Source organism: Peromyscus californicus, unplaced genomic scaffold, assembly GCF_007827085.1.
Source record: "Peromyscus californicus insignis strain IS unplaced genomic scaffold, ASM782708v3 Scaffold_11__1_contigs__length_118956290, whole genome shotgun sequence".
NCBI lineage: Eukaryota > Metazoa > Chordata > Mammalia > Rodentia > Cricetidae > Peromyscus > Peromyscus californicus.
This window is the reverse complement of record NW_026294402.1, coordinates 35,681,915-35,701,182: the sequence shown is the minus strand read 5'-3', so window position 1 is coordinate 35,701,182 and position 19,268 is coordinate 35,681,915. Positions and strand designations below refer to the sequence as shown.

The 19,268-nt window shown below is 40.3% G+C and overlaps 2 long non-coding RNA genes across 2 annotated transcripts in view; both read right to left on the bottom strand.

Moving 5' to 3' along the window:
- The window catches only part of LOC128122093 (uncharacterized), a 340,108-nt gene that overhangs the window by 107,551 nt on the left and 213,289 nt on the right, over positions 1-19,268 (bottom strand). The gene's annotated exons all lie outside the window — the stretch shown is intronic.
- LOC128122087 (uncharacterized) lies at positions 6,400-18,332 on the bottom strand. The gene is made up of 2 exons (XR_008222329.1): positions 17,618-18,332; positions 6,400-16,905 (listed from the first exon to the last, which is right to left on the bottom strand). It is a non-coding gene; the product is annotated as an uncharacterized LOC128122087 (long non-coding RNA).

The window sequence follows — 19,268 nt, the reverse complement described above, 5'->3', positions numbered from 1 at the left end:
GAACAGAGAGATCAGACACTGTGTATCCTAACGGCATTTGGAGGAGGCCTCTGTGGGTTAATGCAGGGAACACGTATTTAAGTAATCTGAGCTGGACTTTCTGATCAGGGAAGTGAGTGCAGGTGGCTTCCTCACCTCTGAAAGTCTGTGAACCTGGAATTAAAAAGAAAATTTGAGCAAAACGTCTGCAGTCCATCCTGCACGTCATGTTCCCTTCTGTAGTGCCTGCAGCTGTTAACTGGATATCTAAAAGCCAGGGCTGTGTGTATTCTAAGGGTCTTCTCAAAAATGCAGCTATACTTACTTCTAAAACCTTTGCAGAATAAATACATCAACTACCGTGCTTCTCGTTGTATGCAAAAGTCAAGTCCAGAACGCTTTGAAAAAACAATTAGTTACGGATAGGTGCGTTGGTCTGTTTTCAGAAATTATGACAGCACAGTATTTAAGGTATGTTAACTTTAGGAAGAAAAGTGGTTCATTTGCCTCACAGCTTTGGAGGCTAAAGGTTCCTTCCAACTGCACACTGCGGGCTCTTAAGGGGACCTTCTCTTGGCTACCTCACTTTCTGGCAGAAGTACGTGCGGCAGGAAAAGGTGAATACCTGGAATGGGAGAGATTAGGCAGGCCCAGGCTCGGGCCTTTGTTAGAATCTTTTGAGAACTAATTGGGCTTCCACAAGAAATACCTTCTTGCTTCTAAGGGCACACCCCCAAATAGCTTAAGGATATTCAAATAGGCCCACATCTTAAAAGTTCCAAACCATCTCCCTGCCATGTCACCTTTGAGGACACATGCGCCCTGGGGCAAACAACCTGTACTCAAACCATAGTAATAGAATTGGATCTGGAACCTTCACTAATGAAGACGACATTTTTAACACATATCTCTTCACCTTCATGGTCTGGCATATGACTCAAAATTCTCCCCAGTGAGGGATGAGATAGTCCATTTATTCAAGTTTGTTAAGTATCATCTACACTTATAAGCCACTGTCCCATAAACACAGTAGTTTTTTTTTTTTTTTTGAGTTCATGTACTGATGACACTTCAAGTAGCTCAGGAAGCTGAAGAGGGTCCTGCTCTCAGAGTCTACATGATTCTGTGGTTATCCTGTTGTTGGCTAGATCATACTCTCCCACTAGTTACCACACTCTGGTAAGGGGTAGAGCATCTGCAGGACCCAAGAAATACTCATGAGCTTGTGTATGTATTATAGTATCACTGGCCTTTTGTTTTCTTCTTTTTGGTGCTAGTACACTATGGTATCAGTCCCCGCCCCCTCCAACATAGCATCTGAGTTCATGTAGCAGTAGTGAACTGTTCACAATCCCCATGGGAAGCATTTTAACCAATCCAAGCACCAGTAAGAAAATGGACTCTTTCAAGGATCTCTTTAACGCTTGAATTTATTTCTAGTTCAAAATTGAGCAGATTCACTGATGTTGGAAATAACACAGGTCTTCTGGCAATTAGTACTTCAAACAATAATCAGAAAGTTGAGAGGAAAAGTGAGAGTTTTCTGGTGGGCAAGATTAGACAGCATAGCTAATTAAGGGCAAAGGATATAATCAAAATTGGGCTTAAATCTCATGTCTGAGATGTGATATATATATATATATACATATATATGTATACATATATATAACTAGTATACATATAATATATTACTAGCATATATAATATATAGTGCTAGTATATATAATATATATTACTAGTATATCATATATTTTATATATATGTAACTCTAATACATATATTAGATAATAATATATAGTTATATATAATATATGGTAATATGTTATACAATATAACATGCAATATATAAATATATAATTATGCATAATATAATGTGTAATTAACATATGATAATATATTATTAGTATATTATATTGTATACATTATATATTACTAGTATATATAATATATTACTAACATATATATATATATTAGAGTAGAGATTATTCTAGAATTCTTTCTTTAGACATCCCTCCTCTCTAAGTACAGATATGCCACTTGACAATCTTCAACATGCTGAGGCTCACTCCATGACTAGCTCTGCTGCATCATAAAAATTCACCGGGCTCTGTTAAGCCAGGAAAACAAATGTCTCAAAGCATTGAAGCAGCTGGTGGCCAATATATGCATAAACTAAGTTATGCATATAGATTAATAAAAATAATTACACACACACATGCAAACACATGCACATGCATATACACATCTGTTAAAGCTGAGATGCCTGGCATTTTGGCAGTGTGGAAGGTGAGATGGCTTTAAAATGTGGTTATATGAGCTTCCTTGGTGAACAGAAAGGAAACTGGCAGAGAAATAAGTATGTCTCTTTTCCTTTCTTTCTTTCTTTCTTTCTTTCTTTCTTTCTTTCTTTCTTCCTTCCTTCCTTCCTTCCTTCCTTTCTTTCTTTCTTTCTTCCTTCCTTTCTTTCTTTCTTTCTTTCTTTCTTTTTGGCATCTGTTAAATCTTCCTTTGAGTTCACAGGTGCTAGGATTCTAAGATCACGTAATGGCACACCCACCCTCTCCCCTTCACTTACAAAATCTGAATGTACTAATGAGATACTTGTGGATGACAGAAAATATATTGAAAAATATTAATTTTTAATTTGGGAGTGCTTCTCTGTAACATGGAAGGACCTGGAAATATATATGCAAAGCAAATGTTGATGTTTTATAGGAGTTGCATGTTTGGATTCCCTAGCTGCATATGGTAAACTACACATGGTTAGCCACACTTGTGCAACTCAGGGCAGCTTGATGTATTCTGGGACTTATTAAAATGTAAATGACAAAGCAGAGAAGAATGTTCAGACAATTGGATTACTCCATTGACTGAATGCTCTACACTGTATCTATTTTTGTCCAAGCAATGGTGGCTCCTGCTATGGAATGCCAAATGGAATATTTCACTGTAGGGCATGGGGTAGGGCGGACTCCCTTTAAGGAAATTGAAACCCGATCATTTAATTTTTAATTTGCCTCTCCCATAGCAGCAGCTCGTCAATACTTTGTACAAAAAAAAAAAATGGCAAATTTTGGCCTGTGATTATTAGAAGACAATCGTTCTCAACTATTTATTCAGTGTCTATTATTGGACCTGTGACTTCATTCATAAAAATAATGATTCACGTGCTTGTTTTTGTGCTGGGCCTTGGCTTGTTCGAAATAAGAGCATTACACAATGAGTGTGTATATACGTGACATGGCAGTGAGCATACACAATCCCAGAGATGATTTCCTAATGGGAAATTATTATTCATTCCAGGAAAGAGAGGGCAGAGAGGTAGGTGTCTTTATGAAGAGATTGAATTTAGAAAGAATGGGAACCAGCTGTTTTTCCTCTCCATGGGGAACAAGAGAAAATGGGATTAGACAACAGTGTGAGGGATTTGGAACAGAAATGCGAGTTTCCCAACTCTGTAGATGCTCAAACACCAAAATGGATGTTGAAGGAAGTGTGTGGACGCTGATGTGGGTTTTTGATGGCTTTAGAACAGTGGTTCTCAACATGTGGGTCATGACCCCTTAGGGGCCAGAGGAACTTCTTTCATTAGGGTCACCTGAGACCATGGGAAAACATAGATATTTACATTATGATTTATAACAGTAACAAAATTACAGTTATGAAGTAGAAATGAAAATAATGATATGGTTGGGGTCACCACAACATGAGGAACTGTATTAAAGGGTTGCAGCATTAGGAAGGTTAAGCACCACTGGGCTAACCAATGGAAAGGCACATTTTCCCTTTGTGGTCTTACATATTGTGAAAACGGAGACTAGAGGACAGGTCTCCAGGGTTTTCTTCATCTATAAGAAGAATCTGAAAGTTGGGCATGGTAGGCAGGTCACAAAAGCTATTTGTAAAATAGTAGTTATTTGTTTAATGCCAATTTCTCTCTTGGGGACAGACTGACAGACTTCACCTGTTCTGTGAAACGTTAAACTGAATGGAATGTCATGAAATGAGGTATCTGGGAACCAAGACTGCAAGAGCAAAACACACTCTTTCAATTTTCTCTTCCCACTGTCGTTTCTGCTATTCCAAGTCACAATGTCCTTCCTAGTTAAGAGTGGAGTTAAACATAGGCACTTGATCTTTATAAGAATGTCCTTAGAACCCCTGGGGACCCGATCCCCCTCTTCCTAGAGTGCGTGTGTGTGTGTGTGTGTGTGTGTGTGTGTGTGTGTGTGTGTGTATTTTATACATGTGTACATGTGTGGTTTTTGTTTTAACAAAGAGAATTTACAGTGCTCATACTTGATGATTGGCTTTTTAAAATTATGATCACAGTGGATACTGGTTCTTTCATGGTTTGAAGATGATTTTATTTCCTGGGAAAGTTTACTATAGCAAAAAGAGTATTTGTTAAAATTAGAAACTAAGTTTGGCTCATATCTGAGTCATTTTCTTGCTGATCTCTGCATTTCAGTGACGAAGTACTGATTTGTCTTCTGAGGAAATTTGACAAATGAAAAAAAAAATGAAACGAAGATATGTTAAGCAGATGATTTTGATTTTTCTCCTTTTGTCTCTAACCTGATATCAACTGCCAATACCAAATTCCTAGTTTTCTTAATATGTTTGATTTCTTTACTCATTGTCTAGAAGATTGAAGCTAGGGCCTAGCACCTACTAGGCAAGTGCTTTACCCCTGGGCTTTCCCCATCCCTAACCTTCTGTGGTTTTCTGCAGAGAAGGAGGTCTCATTTCGTTTCCTAAGTTGAGCCTGAACTCACTGTACTCCAGGCAGTGCTTGTCCTTGCAGTTCTCCCACCTCAGCCCAGGCCTGACGTCAGAGCTCATTTTAATATTATATTCCCATAGGTCAAAAGTTTTCAGCTCTATCTGCTTAGTCAAAGCTCTATAAGGGCTCCAAGGAACAAGAATCTCAATTCCCAGAATATTTTTAGAAGAGACCTGGGTATCAGTATTTAAACACCCTAAGCAGTTACCAAGGGCAACTAAGTGTGAGAACTAATATATTGGCTGCTGCTGAATAACTAAAATAATTACATTCATATTATTCACTATAGATGTAAGGGCCACATTTGTCCTATTTCCCGCCGCATCCCTAAGATCCAATAAGTACCTGGCCAGTATATGCCATACATACAATAAGCATGTTCCCAATAAATAATTACTATTGTAATACAATCTGGCTAACCCTTCACTAAAATAGGACTGATCAAATCTATTGTCTACTTGAGTCGTTCTCATTTTGACCTAAGTAAGAGCTCAATTTCCTTCTTTTGTTTGCCTGTGGATACATAAAACAAAGTCATTGGTCATCCTATTGGGTAATGCCACTCAGTTATCCTTGGGATGAATGGAAGGGAATCCACCTGTGACTGTGTACCCCCAAGACAAGGAGTCCTTACAAATCCAAAGACACATCTCCTGCATAGCACCACAGCTCAGGTAAAAAGAAGTCAGATTACCTCTTGCTAAGGATCCAGACAAGCCATTCATTCAGCAGATATTCTGGGAGGACTAACATTACACTGTGCATGGCTGTTGCAGACTTTCTCAACCATACTTTTTATGCTAGTGCCCTGGGTATCTTTACATATAATGAGTTAGTGTTCCTTGTATATAGTCCTATATTTGTTATTTTTTAAACCATGGGATAATTCAGAGTATAGCACCTTGGTGGGGAAGCCAGCATACCGTTGGGATGCTGGCTTCTGAGAGGAAATGGCTACTGGGATAAGAATTGAAGGAGAGATGATAGAATTTGGAATGGATGGTGGAGAGATACAGACAAAAGGCTACAGGTGTGAAAAAGTGAGGAGATGAGGGAGTAAGAGAAGACAGAGATGATGGCATGAGGAGGAACATAGATGAGGACTTGATGATTCTAGAGAGTTCTGCTGGAGGAAGAAGCCAGAACATCAAGTTCACTAGGTGCCATGATATCTCAAGGGCAATGGTAATTATAAAGAGTTTTAATTCCTGGAGAATGATGTTCATGATTTAGAGAATTCTCTGGATTCCACTTGACATTCGGCAGGGAAATCCTGGTAGGACGAGGCAGTACTCCAGATAGGAAAAGATAACATTTTCTTACTCCATTAGCACAGGAAATGGGAAGAAGCACACTTATCTGAATAGAAGAAAAGGGGGGAGGTCAAAGGGGACACTGAACTCCCAGACACGGCCTGTGCACAGGAGAGACTGAACCTAGACTTCTGACGTGGGCAGGTGACCACAGCATTTAAAGGTGATATGGGATCATTAGAAAGTGTCTCTAACTTAATTGTTTTTATCCCATTAGATATTTGGTCCTTATGGATCACAAACTAGTTTTGATTTATACATACACAAGTGAAAGCAAGCTACGAGAGCTGTCTTTTCCAATAAATCAACACAAGTCCACAGTTAATGCAACATTTCTTTTATTGGGAGTCAAGAACTCATAAAATGTCAACGAAGTCACACTTTGTGCTTGGGCTACTCGGTAACAGCAAACCTGTTTACTTATAAAGTCAGTGAGAACAGTGTAAGACAGAGCCAACAAGTACTTTGAAAAAAACAAGACAGCCAGAGCCATGACGGGGATTGCTTATGAAATGTCAAACAGCTAAGTAGAAAGTTACAACAGTTAAATATCCAGGTATCTCAAAAAGTTAGACGTTTGTCCCTTAGCAGAGCCAGCTTAACCATCTCCTTTCAGACAAAAAAAAAAATCACAATTTAGACATCTATGGTATCTAGATGGCCACTGTATTAATCACTGCTAAATGTCAATCAAATGCAGAGTGGCTGGAAGCAAGAACGGGATTTTTAGTTCTAGTTTCTTATGGCCAAAGGATTCTTGAATTAGTTACATGCATAAAAAAGGATTACAACACAAAATGACCAGTGGTCATTGTTAATATTTCAGTATTGCTGAAATAGTCATGGATAAGCATTCACAACATTTGCAAAAATTGACCATTGGTCAAGTGAGTTGAGAAGATGTACAATGGGAGATTGGATCTGTACAGGTGAACAGTGACTTCATGATTGGGAATATCATTAAAGATATAGCAAACACACAACTGTAGCTATTCTGTATTCTTTGGGGACAGATCATTGACAACTTCTTGACCCAAATACACTAGTTCATAGCTGTATTTCACAATGACATGAGGTGTTAAAGAGGGAAGGAACTGGAGAGATCTACTAGATCCAGTCTATGAGGCATTCCTTGATCATATAGACAGAATACCTTCTTTAATCAAATAGAAGTTCATGTTTCTTTAGGGCAGGAGGGAGTAGTTCAAAGGCCAATGAAAAGATAACTGAGGGCCTTGTATCTGTTCCTTGCTGGGACACTTCCAAATATGTGGTTTGTTTTGTTTTGTTTGTTTGTTTGGGTTGGTTGGTTTTTATTTTTCTAAGTTACTCTGCTTACAGACTATAGATCTATGTTTTCTGTCAAAAAGATATTGTGACAGGGAGCTTAAGGCCACTGCTCTTAAAACTTTTGGGTTTTTTTGTAGAACTAAGTCAAAAGTTTCATGATGTCTGACCAAAATCAAAAGGAAATGTCTAAATGCTGACAGGCTCTCCTCCACTAAATTCTCAATTTTCTGTCGTGAAAACACATTTTATCATTCTGGTGTAATTCATATACAAAAGTGGAGAGCATTGAGGCCATAAGTAAGCAGAAGGGCTATTTGTTTCCGTGGACAGACAGTAAGGGCTGTGGGGAAAGTGACTTCAGTGTGGGTACTGATCACAAAGTCTGACTTCAGGCTCCAGCTCATGAGCTTTGTGACCACAACCTTGAATGTTCATAGCCACACATAGCACCTTGGCCAGGCACATAACCTCATCAAAATCAGTTTCATCACCTAGGAAGTGGGAACAATGTGTAATTTTTCAGAGCTCTCCTGAGATTCATTATGCAAAGTATTTCCTATAAGGAATAAACTTGGTAACTAGCAATTACAAACAGAAGAATCATGAGTTCTACACAGGTGCCACCAATTGCCTTCACCCTTCTAGTGTCAGAGAACTGACTTTTCAGTTCTAGTTTGGTTTAGGTGACTTCTGGGGTGGGAGAGGGAAAATACAGGTGTGCACCATCTTTACAAGACACACAGAGAGGGATGCTGAGTGTTGAGTGGAGTCAAGTTAATAGGATTTGCTATCTCCAAAATTCACTACATGGATTTCCTCTGCCATGCCCTTGCATACTATTATGTCCACCTTCAGGCCTCTATTTTCTCCTACCTTCCCATTTATGTATTTTTTTTTAACACCCTTTAAGGTTCCTTTCATATTTTCTCTTTAGGGCAATATTCTCCCTTAGGCAAACCAATTTGGCCTCTTCTTAGAACATTGTCTTTGGTTTTGTTTCTGTTCTTATTGTCTACTGACTCAGTTTATCACTACATTTTAGGTAGCTTATGTACCCTTGTCCAGTTTGATTTCCACCCTTGGAAGCAGCTGTCATACGTCACAGAGCCAAGCTTGCCACTCAGAGTCTGGGGGCAGGATGTGGTGTTTCTGCGTGGAGGCATGAGGTCTCTGTGGGTCACCTGTGGTGACATTGTCTTTCACTTTCTAGATCTCTCTCAGGAACCAATACTGTATCTTGATAAAAATCAGTCTTCCCAGAAAATTCAGTCTTTTCATACATTAACACACTTGGGCAAAGTTGCCTTTACACAACTGCACTAACAAGCATGTCCATACTAGCATCAAAAATACATGGCATGTGAATCTGAACACAGACAGACGAATACACACAAGGAAGGGAAAGCTTTTGACTCGTGGATGGTCTGGGTTTTTCTGTTTCTTGCAAAGATTACTATTGGCTGCCACTGCACCATGTGGGTGGCTGCTGTGCAGGAGGGGTCTCTTCAGGTGGTCAGTTGCTTTGTTTCAACTTCACAGTTGGCATGAGCGGTCCATCAGTCTAGCAGTCTCTGCCGTCTTTGTCCTTTCCCCGGGGAGACATTCCTGAGAAAGGGGGCTATAGGACCAGCTGAAAGCAACATCAGTACAACTGAAAAGATAATAGAACACGTCACAGACAGTTACCACATTGACTGTTTAAAGGAAATGAATTAGTGGCACCTTAGAGACAATGCTATTTCTAACTCCAGCAGAAATGCTACATCACTCGGACAACAAAAAGCAGCTCTCTTTCATTGTTCCCCTTGCTCAAGGATCAGTTAAGTAGTGGTCTCGTCCCAGTGTGGATGAGAGAGTCCTACTTGAAGGAGTGCTTCGAGTCTACCCTCACTGAAGCAGGACACACAGGCAGAGATCAAAGGACTGCAGGGTCCAGGGCACATTGAAATAAGTCCTGGGAATGAAGATGATCTAGGTTGGTTGTCAGTGCATAACTGCTCAGCATGCAGGAGTGAAGGAAAGCACTGGAATTACTGGGTGCTAATTGCTGACCCCTTGAAATTATCTTGGTCTTTCTAGTACCTCGCACAGAACTTGGTGCATGGTACGTAAAGAAAAAGAGACGGAGAAAGGGAAGGAGGGAGAGCAGGATTAGTAAGAAAGAGAAAGGGAAAGAAAAGGAAAAAGAAAGAAAGAAGAAAGAAAAGTGTGTGGATGGAAGGAGGGAGGGGAAGTGGGGGGAAGAGGAGAGAAAATAGGAGAAAGGAAAGGAAGGAGAAAGTAATGAAGGAAGGTGAGAGTTACCGAACACTGGGGCACACAGGAAGAAAATTAGTCAGCTGTAAGCATATTAAAGGCGTCAAGACTGGGGCGTCAAGTCTGATTTAAGAAGGGCTTCTACCTGCTGGGTGGTTGGAGAAAAATGAGGTGGGGCCCTTTCCAGGTGGCTTTGAACATGTCAGTGTTTCATTTGGGAAGTGTGTTGTGGTCGAGCAACCATTGTAGGCTCCTGAAAGGAGTATTACCACAATCCCAATGAACCAAGAGGAACAGGAAACACAAAACTTAAAGGCATCGATCCAATGGAGAGAAGAAACCGCACTCCAAGGGATGACAGGCAAGCAGAAGGGCTTGGGGACAGGGTGTGGCCTAAACAGGAAGGTGGGTGTCTGTCTGGGAATCTTCCAAGTCAACGTTGAAGGATGTGGGTTTACAACTGGGATGAAGAATTCACTTCCCCCACTGGATAGCCTTATTTTGGTTTCCGTTTTCTTTGATTTTTGCCCCTAGGCTGGTGTTTTTTCAGTCACCATCCCTTCCTGAAAGTGAACTCCAATCTTTTGTGCTTTCTCAACAGGGCAAAACAGATTAGTAAATACTAAACCCGGGAGGCAGAATCAGATGTAACGTTGAAGGGCAACTGATACCAACAGACTCTGGGTTCATGGGTTCTGGCCTTGTTCGATTGGCCCCACACTGTAAAATAGCTTCAACAACTCTGAGAGCTGTAAGAACTGAGAACCTTCCTGGTCTGACCCACTCACTTCACAGATAAGGATATTTGAGAAGAGAGGTATTAATGTTACTCTCTTACTCTGCAGGAGCTGTTGTGAATGAGATGTGCTTTACAGGTGGTTTTAATTTAACTAAAACCTTTGACATCAGCTTCTCCATTATACTCACACAATGAAATTGCATCAATGAGCTAGGTACACTGAATGGAATGTACCAGGACACATCACTGCACTAAATAAGAGTATGCTGGGGATGCTGGTTCTCCAGAGGAGAGATCTAACTGGTAGAATGACTTACTTTTAAATATTGTTAATGGGCAATGTATTTTATAAACAATGATATCGAAGATGGGATGCTAAGCTTTTGGCATACATGCAATATTCATTTGTGAATAAATTAGCATGATATTGTATTATAAAAGGACACTGTATATAGTACTTTTATGATTCATATAGGTAGTGAATAATGGAAAGTTCAAGAATATGTGAGAAGATAAAAAACAAGCTACACATTGCTTTGGAGTTACACAGACCCAACCCATGCAAAAACGGCTTTTATATACTATAAATAAAATTTAAAAAATTTGAGGAATGAATATGCAGCAGACAGTAGGAGAATGGACAGATTTCACGAGTTTGTCATGAGTTAAAAATTTTGCAGATCAGCTTTGTTTTTTTTGGTTCTATACCTACCAAATTGCATCGAGTAGTGGAATGGGGTCTTCTACTCAACATAAGAGTCTCTTGGGATCCTTTTTGTAATTTGAATGCAGAAGAAATACAAGGGAGACCCTTACATTGCCTTGCTCAGTAATAATTCTCCAAGTTTGTCTTGACAATCTCATCACCTACTGCATACAGCCAAGTGCCAGACTGACCAGCCAACTCACTGTGCTTCTGCCTGGGTTTTTTTTTTTTTCTTAGTAGGTAGATCTTCACGGGGGAGCTTGCTGGAGAAGGCTCCCCAGGGGAGCCATCAGTAGATCTCTGGAATCACGTTGAGGCCCCAAAAGGGAACTGAAGTTAGTACACAAGAGTTCCAGTTACTCATCACGTGACATGCAAAATGGAGGGGAAAAGCAGAAAAGGAATTGTTTATTATTGTTAATGGTTTGATTATTTTGATTAAGTTAAAACCTATTATCTCTGCCTAATGTCATTTCTCTAATTCCAACAAAGGAAATGTACTCCTTCTAAGTGATATCTACTACTCTGATGTTCTCCATGCGTCCAAGTTATCCGAAGTCAGGATAAAGAACAAATCCACAAAGAATTGCGAATGTTTTGCAAAGAATTCCAGTGTCTCCAGTGACAACCCTTCGAGGGATCATTAGTTTTCACCATCCAGGTTTTTCGCTTTCATTCTCACACAAGCACACCGGCTGCAAAGTCCTTTTATTCTTATATTAATTAACAAGGAATTACAAAAAATAAGCTGGCTTAAAAAGCATTCTACTCAGGAGCAATTGCAAGTGATGAGACATGCCCAAGGGTGGGGGTGGGCAACAAACTCAAGTAGGCTACATGTAAAGCAACGTGCAGCTCTATGCACATTAGTATAATTACAGATTGCAAATTATATCGGATGTATCTAATATCTAATTTTTTGAAAGCTGATTCCACTTGAGACTTCAATAACAGCATCAACATTTTGCAGGTGGCTCCTTCTGTACAGTATCCAAGGGGAATTATTCTTCTAATGTGCTTATAGCCCTCAAGTTAAATCTGGAGCTCCTGCTTAAAGGACCAATGAACAATGAACACTAAGAATAACACCTTGACAAAGGAAATGGGGAAGAGGTATTACCTTGCACAACACTGAGTACAGTTACTTATTCTATCTGTACTGTGAATACGATACTTTCTTCAAGCAATATGGAACTTCAATATGCATCATTAGAAAATGTGGGAGAGGCTACACACACATTAAGGAAGCCAACTGAAAAGCTAAGGGTTGGCTGTCATAGATCTATAGATAAAAGAGACCTGTACGTCTGAGTGGCATGTATACCTTTGACTGCAAATGGAAAGTCTTACACTAAATTCAGCTCATCGAAGACAGACATCCAGTTTGTGTGTCTAAAGAAGATCCAAGCTCTGCTTTGAGTAACTGGCTTTGTCCTCATGCCCTACATGAATCAATCTCCAAAGAACTAAAATATATTTGAGATCTCTCGGAGAATGAAGCATATTCTTCAAGTTGATTGGATCCATTTTTTTTTGTTCCTCTTTAAAGATCTTTCTGCTAATTAGTCGGGGTTGCTGTTGAATTATTTAATTATCTGCACTTTTGTGCAGTGAAATATGTTGTCATAGCACACACTTTACAGTGCAGTGACTGTTCACATTTAATGATGCCTCTATAGTTAGTACTTTCCTTTGTTCAGCTCATAAGTGGTTTTAGAAAAAGGGGTGGGACCCAAAGGAGGAGCCTTGGGGTTTGTAAAATAAAACCATACATTCCTGTGCATGTGCAGAAGCTGATGCATTTATATGAATTTCATCATAGAAATCAAGCTGCACTTCCATTCCCAATAAGGCGCAGCACATGTCGGTGACTTCAAATGCAGCCTCGAGGCTCTGAGTGTACCTTGAACGTCTCTCTAGTGAATCCTCACTGCAATGCCATGGGGAAGGGACGACTTTCTTTCTTTCTTTTTTTTTTTTAAATCAGCAAGGAATGTCTTTAACGAGGAAGAAGTAAATTATGATAATTACTCTGAATGGTCGGATCCTTGAGCATTACTAATTAGCATTTATTGCCTGGATTATAGAACAATACAAGTGAAACCAAACCGCGATTGCTCTTTTACCTTGGAGACTTGAAAAGGCAATGGAGGAAGAAGTCTGCAGCCACCTCCCTGGTGCAGACTATAGTCAGTCCACCTCTCCACAGCCTGCGGACTCCCTCCTTGTGGAAACACACCCATATGGTCTTCAGCATTTCCGGCCCATTCATCTTTTTGTGTTAGCCTCATATTTGCATGGGCTATCATAGTTTCGGGAGACCGGTGACAGGCGAAACATTTTAGCTATAATACCAGCTGAGGACAATATTATCAGTTGGGTGAGCTTAGCAATAAAGAGCTAAAACGCCATGCTCCAGAAAAATATGGAATTCTTCCAGAGAAATATTTAACTTAAAAATAGAACAAAGAACTCAGCTCTTGGTGAATAAAATTTTGCATTCTTTTCCTCACTTGCCCTTAGGATTGAAGTTAGAAAAAAAAATAGCCGAGAAAAGATGATGGGTTTCTGGTTATAAGGACCTTTATTTATTTATTTATTTATTTATTTATTTATTTATTTATTTATTTATTTATTTAATTTCCATTAGGAATCTGTGATAGCATGGATTCTGAAATTAGAAAACAAAAATTAGATGCTGATGAGCAAGCTGACCGCACAGAATAAATGCCATTCATATAATTTGGCAACTGAAAATTTTAAATAAGCCAGCAGGTAGAAGGAGAGAAAGGGGAAAAAAAAAAAAACAAAACAAAACCCCTGAGCCATTTATCACTGTGCAATCCCCGCTGTTCTCCACACCCCGTTACAGCAAATGGAGAGAAAAGACTACAGGCAGCCAGAAACCCGGCCCTAAATACAGTCACTCCTCTTCCAAATACCTTCCATGGTTTCCCCACCCCACTCCCTTCTAGTCTGAAAGAATAAGTTTGACCAAATCTGTGAGGAGATTTAATAGACTGGTGGAAGAAATTAATTCTGCCGAATGAGCAAATGCATTCGAGTTGTCTAGATGCAAATAAGAAAGATAATACTTTTCTTTGCCTTTGACATGCTAGGCGGATTAGTTTAGAATGTTAAATCTGATTTTATTAGAATATATTAGCAGTGTTTTAATTAATACCAATCAAACGTTTTCTTTCCCTGGGGCTTGATATGTTCCTAACACTTTCTAAATCATCTGTTTTTCTCCCTCAGAAAAGAAGAAGAGAAGAGAAGAAAAAAAACTACCAAATCACCAAAGCCTTTTGTTACATTCTTCTTACTTAACTGTATTCAATGGAAAACTGTAAACTTTTCGTATAAAGGTGTTTTGCCCATAAAATTGGTTCCAGTACCAGATTTTAAAAATGAGTACTCTTCTCTAGTTTGCTCTCTTAAAACAAAATAAAACAAAAAGAATAGAGATTTGAAAATTAAGCATTTAACATATTTTTCTTTTGGGTAAATATTGCAAAAGGGGTTTCAGCTGGTTCTTCTTGTTATCAGTGCGGCTTCTTAAAGCTGTTAGATTTCAACTGTGTTGGTTGTAAGCTGGCAAAAAAGAAGACTTTTTTAAAGGAGGTGGTCGTGTTAGGGAAGGGGTCTGTGTGTGTGTGTGTGTGTGTGTGCATGCTAGTTAAAAAAAACGGTGAGCCACTGCACCCTGTGAACTGAATTGTAACTGTGCTCCAAGGAGGTACAGGACTGCATTCCACTCATTATCCCCCCTTTCGCTCCAGCTTCCTGTCCTTCTGCACCCCAGCTCCAGTTCCCTGGGTCTCTTTTCTTCCCCCATTGCACCCCCACTGCAGCTCACCACCTTTTTATTTTTTATTTTATTTTATTTTTTTTTATCTGCCAGGCTGGATTTGCGCTTTTAAAGATCAGTATCAATAATAGCTTGCTTGTTTCGGCTACACTCTCCCTTTAAAAGACAGTCCCCTCTAATTGATGCGTCTGGGCTAGTCTAGACTGGTAGTGATTGAACCAACCACCAATTATGTTATTCATTTCACTGAACTTCGCTGATGGGCTCCATGAGGAAGAGGGGGTGTTGAGAAACCTGCCCTTGCACTGAAGCAGTTGCCTGCTGAAATATAGAAATCTGTTGTGTTGCACGCACTGCTGAATGCCTGGCCAACCTGCATTACAGTAGCAGCCTGAGAACAGGAGCAATCCACTTGAAAACATGGGAAAGCAGGAGTGCCTGCTAGTACAAACTGAAACGTTTGTATTGAATTATGTCCCTCTATCACTTGAAATCACAGAGAAATCACATCTATCATATCTTTATTGATCCATGCACACATTTCTGTCACGTCAGCTGCATACATATTTTGCCTTCAAAAAGCACCAAATGTTTGCCAATCTTTCAAATGTATAATGTGATAATATGTATTATCCATAAGTTAAACTGATGCACCACCATAATTTCCACATAGCTATGCATGCACATTAGTTGAAATGGGATGGGGAATCATTAATCATTTTATATAAACTAATGGAAAAAAATCTGTTAAATAACTGTAAGCTTTGAAGCACATTCTATCAAAGGCTGCCAAGTAATAGTTAAATTACAGCCGTACAAGAGGTTTCAACAAAAGACGCAGCACAATTGTTGCACACTTCTCAATTCAGCATTCTGATGCAAAATGCTTTCTTGACTGTAATTTGGGGTAAATGAGTAAAATTGAGATAAGCATTTAAAAATGGAACAAGAGCAGCTTCCTTCACTTTCCTCTCTCTGTGTACAATGAGGTTACAACCATTACAAAATCTTTCAAAGATGAAAGCATTTGGAGTCTGGGTTGATTTAGTCATTTTCCAAAAATGGAGAGAAAGGTTGGGCTGAGAAGAGTAAAACTGTTTAAAGGAAACTGTACGCCCGAATTTTCTGCAACAAAGGGAAGGTAAGCCACGTCCTTCTTCCCTAATGTGAGGCTGACCTGAATCACTGAAATTACCCTGCCATGAAAAGTTATCATCCCAGAAAACTACAAACTAGAAAATGCTAACAATCGCCTCAAGAGAGGATCCTTTTTAAATGTGGTTTGGTATTACCAATAGCTTTGTCGAATTGAATTAAAATCCTGATAAAAATCTTCCCAGCTTCTAAAGAAGAGTCGTAGGCATTGATTTCCCCCCAAAGAACGCAATATCAAATGCACTCAATTATTTCTTTCATCCCATGGTATTTAGAAAAATCCATTTCTATTCTTATCACCTTTAAATTCACCAAGCATAACGATTTTACAGAGGTACCAAAGCGAGGAGGTAGCATCCCTCCTTTCATTTTGTTTTTAAGAAATCTTGCAAAGTAGCACATATTTTATCTTTCCCAGTCTCTTCATTTCTTTCCTTTGTATTGAATACAAGAGTTGAATATTTAACCTATTCGTTTATTCCAAACCAGTGGTTCCAGCATACCTATGTCAGTGAAACCACTGTCTAGCCATATACAACACATGTGTGGACAATGCAGATATAATATATTCTCATGCCCATTTTAATTGAGCACAATTTTCAGATTAACTGTGGAGTTTAAAAGTTGGAGGCATGGGGCATGCTGGGACTTCAGCTGAGATGTTCTGAGGTCAACCACCAGGTACTGAGCTGTTGGTGTTACGCTCTGGTAGTACTGCGTGTTGCTCTCAAGGAATAGACCCCGCCGATGAGTTTCCACCAGCCTCAGTGTCAGCCATATACACAGGCGTCCATAACAGCCAACACAGGATGCTAACAGTCTACTTCAACAGAAGCCAGGAGCTGCCACACTCTGGTCACCTGATCCCATCTAACAATGGAAGCCTCAGAGGTGTACTCTCATCACTTCTGACAAACTTTCTTTTCTTTTCTTTTTTCTTTTTCTTAAAAGACAAAAAAGTTCCTTCAGCGACGCAAAGGCACGACTCGCAGCTCCCAAGAGCCTAACCCGTGGATTTAAACGGTAAACATCACAAGTTAGGGTCTCAGGGACTGAGGGGAGCGCAACACAGTATTTTTTCTTTCTTGAGACAAAACAAAGCAAAACGAGAATGACAGGCAATTTCAGTTGCAGACTCGGGACTAAAATGCAGCAAACAGGTGGTCCAGTGTGGCGACATCCTGGCTTTCTAAGCCTCTACCCTTCACAAAATTTAGATCCATTGCTGACTCCGTACAACCCTGCATACGCAATATATATATATGCCTGAACATGCAAATGGCAGCTATATCAAAGAAAACTTTTAAGCTTTGGGCAAAATAATATACTAAATTGGGAAATAATATGAATAGACTCAGAAAAATGACCATTTCTATTTGGTTAATTAAAAAAAAAAAAACGTGATCTACAATCAGGATTAAATATCTCTTCAAAGCTTTCATTTGTAACTAGCAGGAATAGACTAAGGAGAAGAAAACAACCCTCTGCCTTCCCCCAGGGCAAGCGTGCCACATGCAACAATCCTAAGAGATGGGGATTGGGAGAAGCAGGATTCCGAGGTTAGAAAGGTTTTTGAACTCACCCATTTGAAGTGGAGCTCGGCTGCAGAGCTTCCAGGAGCGCCATCCAGAGCCGGGGGGAGAATGTGAGCTCGCAGTGCGCTAGGCTAGGCGAGGTGTTCAATAGGACAGAGAATGGGGCGGGGAGGGAAGGCGGGGGCAGGAAGCGATACTCCAAAATCGAGAGAAGACCGTAACTCTATGGTTTATGCTTTGGCCGGGCGTGGGGGTGGGGGGAAAGGCAGTAGGGTGGGAGTGGAGGGAGGGGCTGGGGCTGATCAAATTTGGAAAACAGTCGGTAAAAAAATTAAAAATAAATAAATCGAGAGAGAACAAGAAAATTTCCCAAGGACTGCTTGGAAAAAAATTTTTTTTTTCTTTTCCTTCTTTCTCTAGCATGCAGAGTTCTGTCAGTCTTGCAAACCAGGCCCTCCTCTGCATCAGCTGCTTGGCTGAGGCCAAGGCCAAAATCACCCAGAGCGAGCACCAGCCTGTCATTTGGTAGACGCAAAGTGGGAAGGGGTGGGTGAGAGCTGGGGAGATGCTCCCCCACCCTCGCCTCCCGCTGCGGATCCTTTGAAGCCTTTGGCCAATATTTCAGAGGAATCCGAGGCATAATCCCCCTCCATCTTCACAAACAGCCACTAGTGCTGTACCTGATAGAGTCGCTCTCCCCAACCTCCTCTGCCTGGAAGCGGAGCTTTCCTGTGCAGACTCAAAAAAAAAAAAAAAAAAAAAAAAAACCGAAAGGGAGGGGACCGACGGGAAGATGCTTCTTTAAAAAAAATTTCTTTCCCCTCACCCCTCCTTTCTTTCTTTTATCCCAAGCCTGAGCAAAGTGGATGGCTGGCTGGGCACACAGAATAACAAAGCACTGGCCTAAGGAAGACACTGGAGGGGGCCCTTCTACTCGGAGAAAAAAAAAAAAAAAAAAAAAAAAAAAAAAGGAAGAAAGAAAGAAAAAGAAAAAAGAAAGAAAGAAAGAAAGAACTAGGAATAGCGAAGAGCTCCAGGCTCGCCTCCTCCCCACCAGAAGAACTAGAATCACACCAGCCAGCCTTCTAAATCGTCTCTTTCCCTCTGTACAGGGTCTGTTTAGAACACCCCCACACACAACTTTTTTTCTCACCTCTGCAGGTCCTGCTCATGTACAGTTCTCCGTTCAGCTCGGCGTCTCTCCTTTTTCTCTCCTTCCCCTTTTCCTCTCCAAAGAGCCAGTCCGTCATCATCATACCTAGTCTCCTCTCTCTCTCTCTCTCTCTCTCTCTCTCTCTCTCTCTCTCTCTCTCATATTATTAATAATAATAGCCCTTTCGACATAGCAGCATGAAGTGGCTGCCTTTGAGAAAGCACATTTAATCTTTACTGGCTCCCCTAGGCTTCGCTGAAGAAGAAGGCAAGGGGAGAAAAAAGGAGAGAGAGGAAAAAAAGCATGTAAGGGAGGCTGCTGACGGACAGCAAGCATCAGGCACAAATCAGCGACAAGTTGAATTTTCCTAGACCACACTGCCCCCTTTCTTCTCGGCTCTCTCCCTGGGCTCCTGGAAAGCCCCAGTGTCTGGTTACAGGAGGCAATGGGTCTCTTTCTGCCAACCGTGGTGCAGATTCCTCACATGCCTGCTTAAACCTCTGGCAGAGAAAGGAATCGATATCCCCCTCTAATCACCTTTAGCT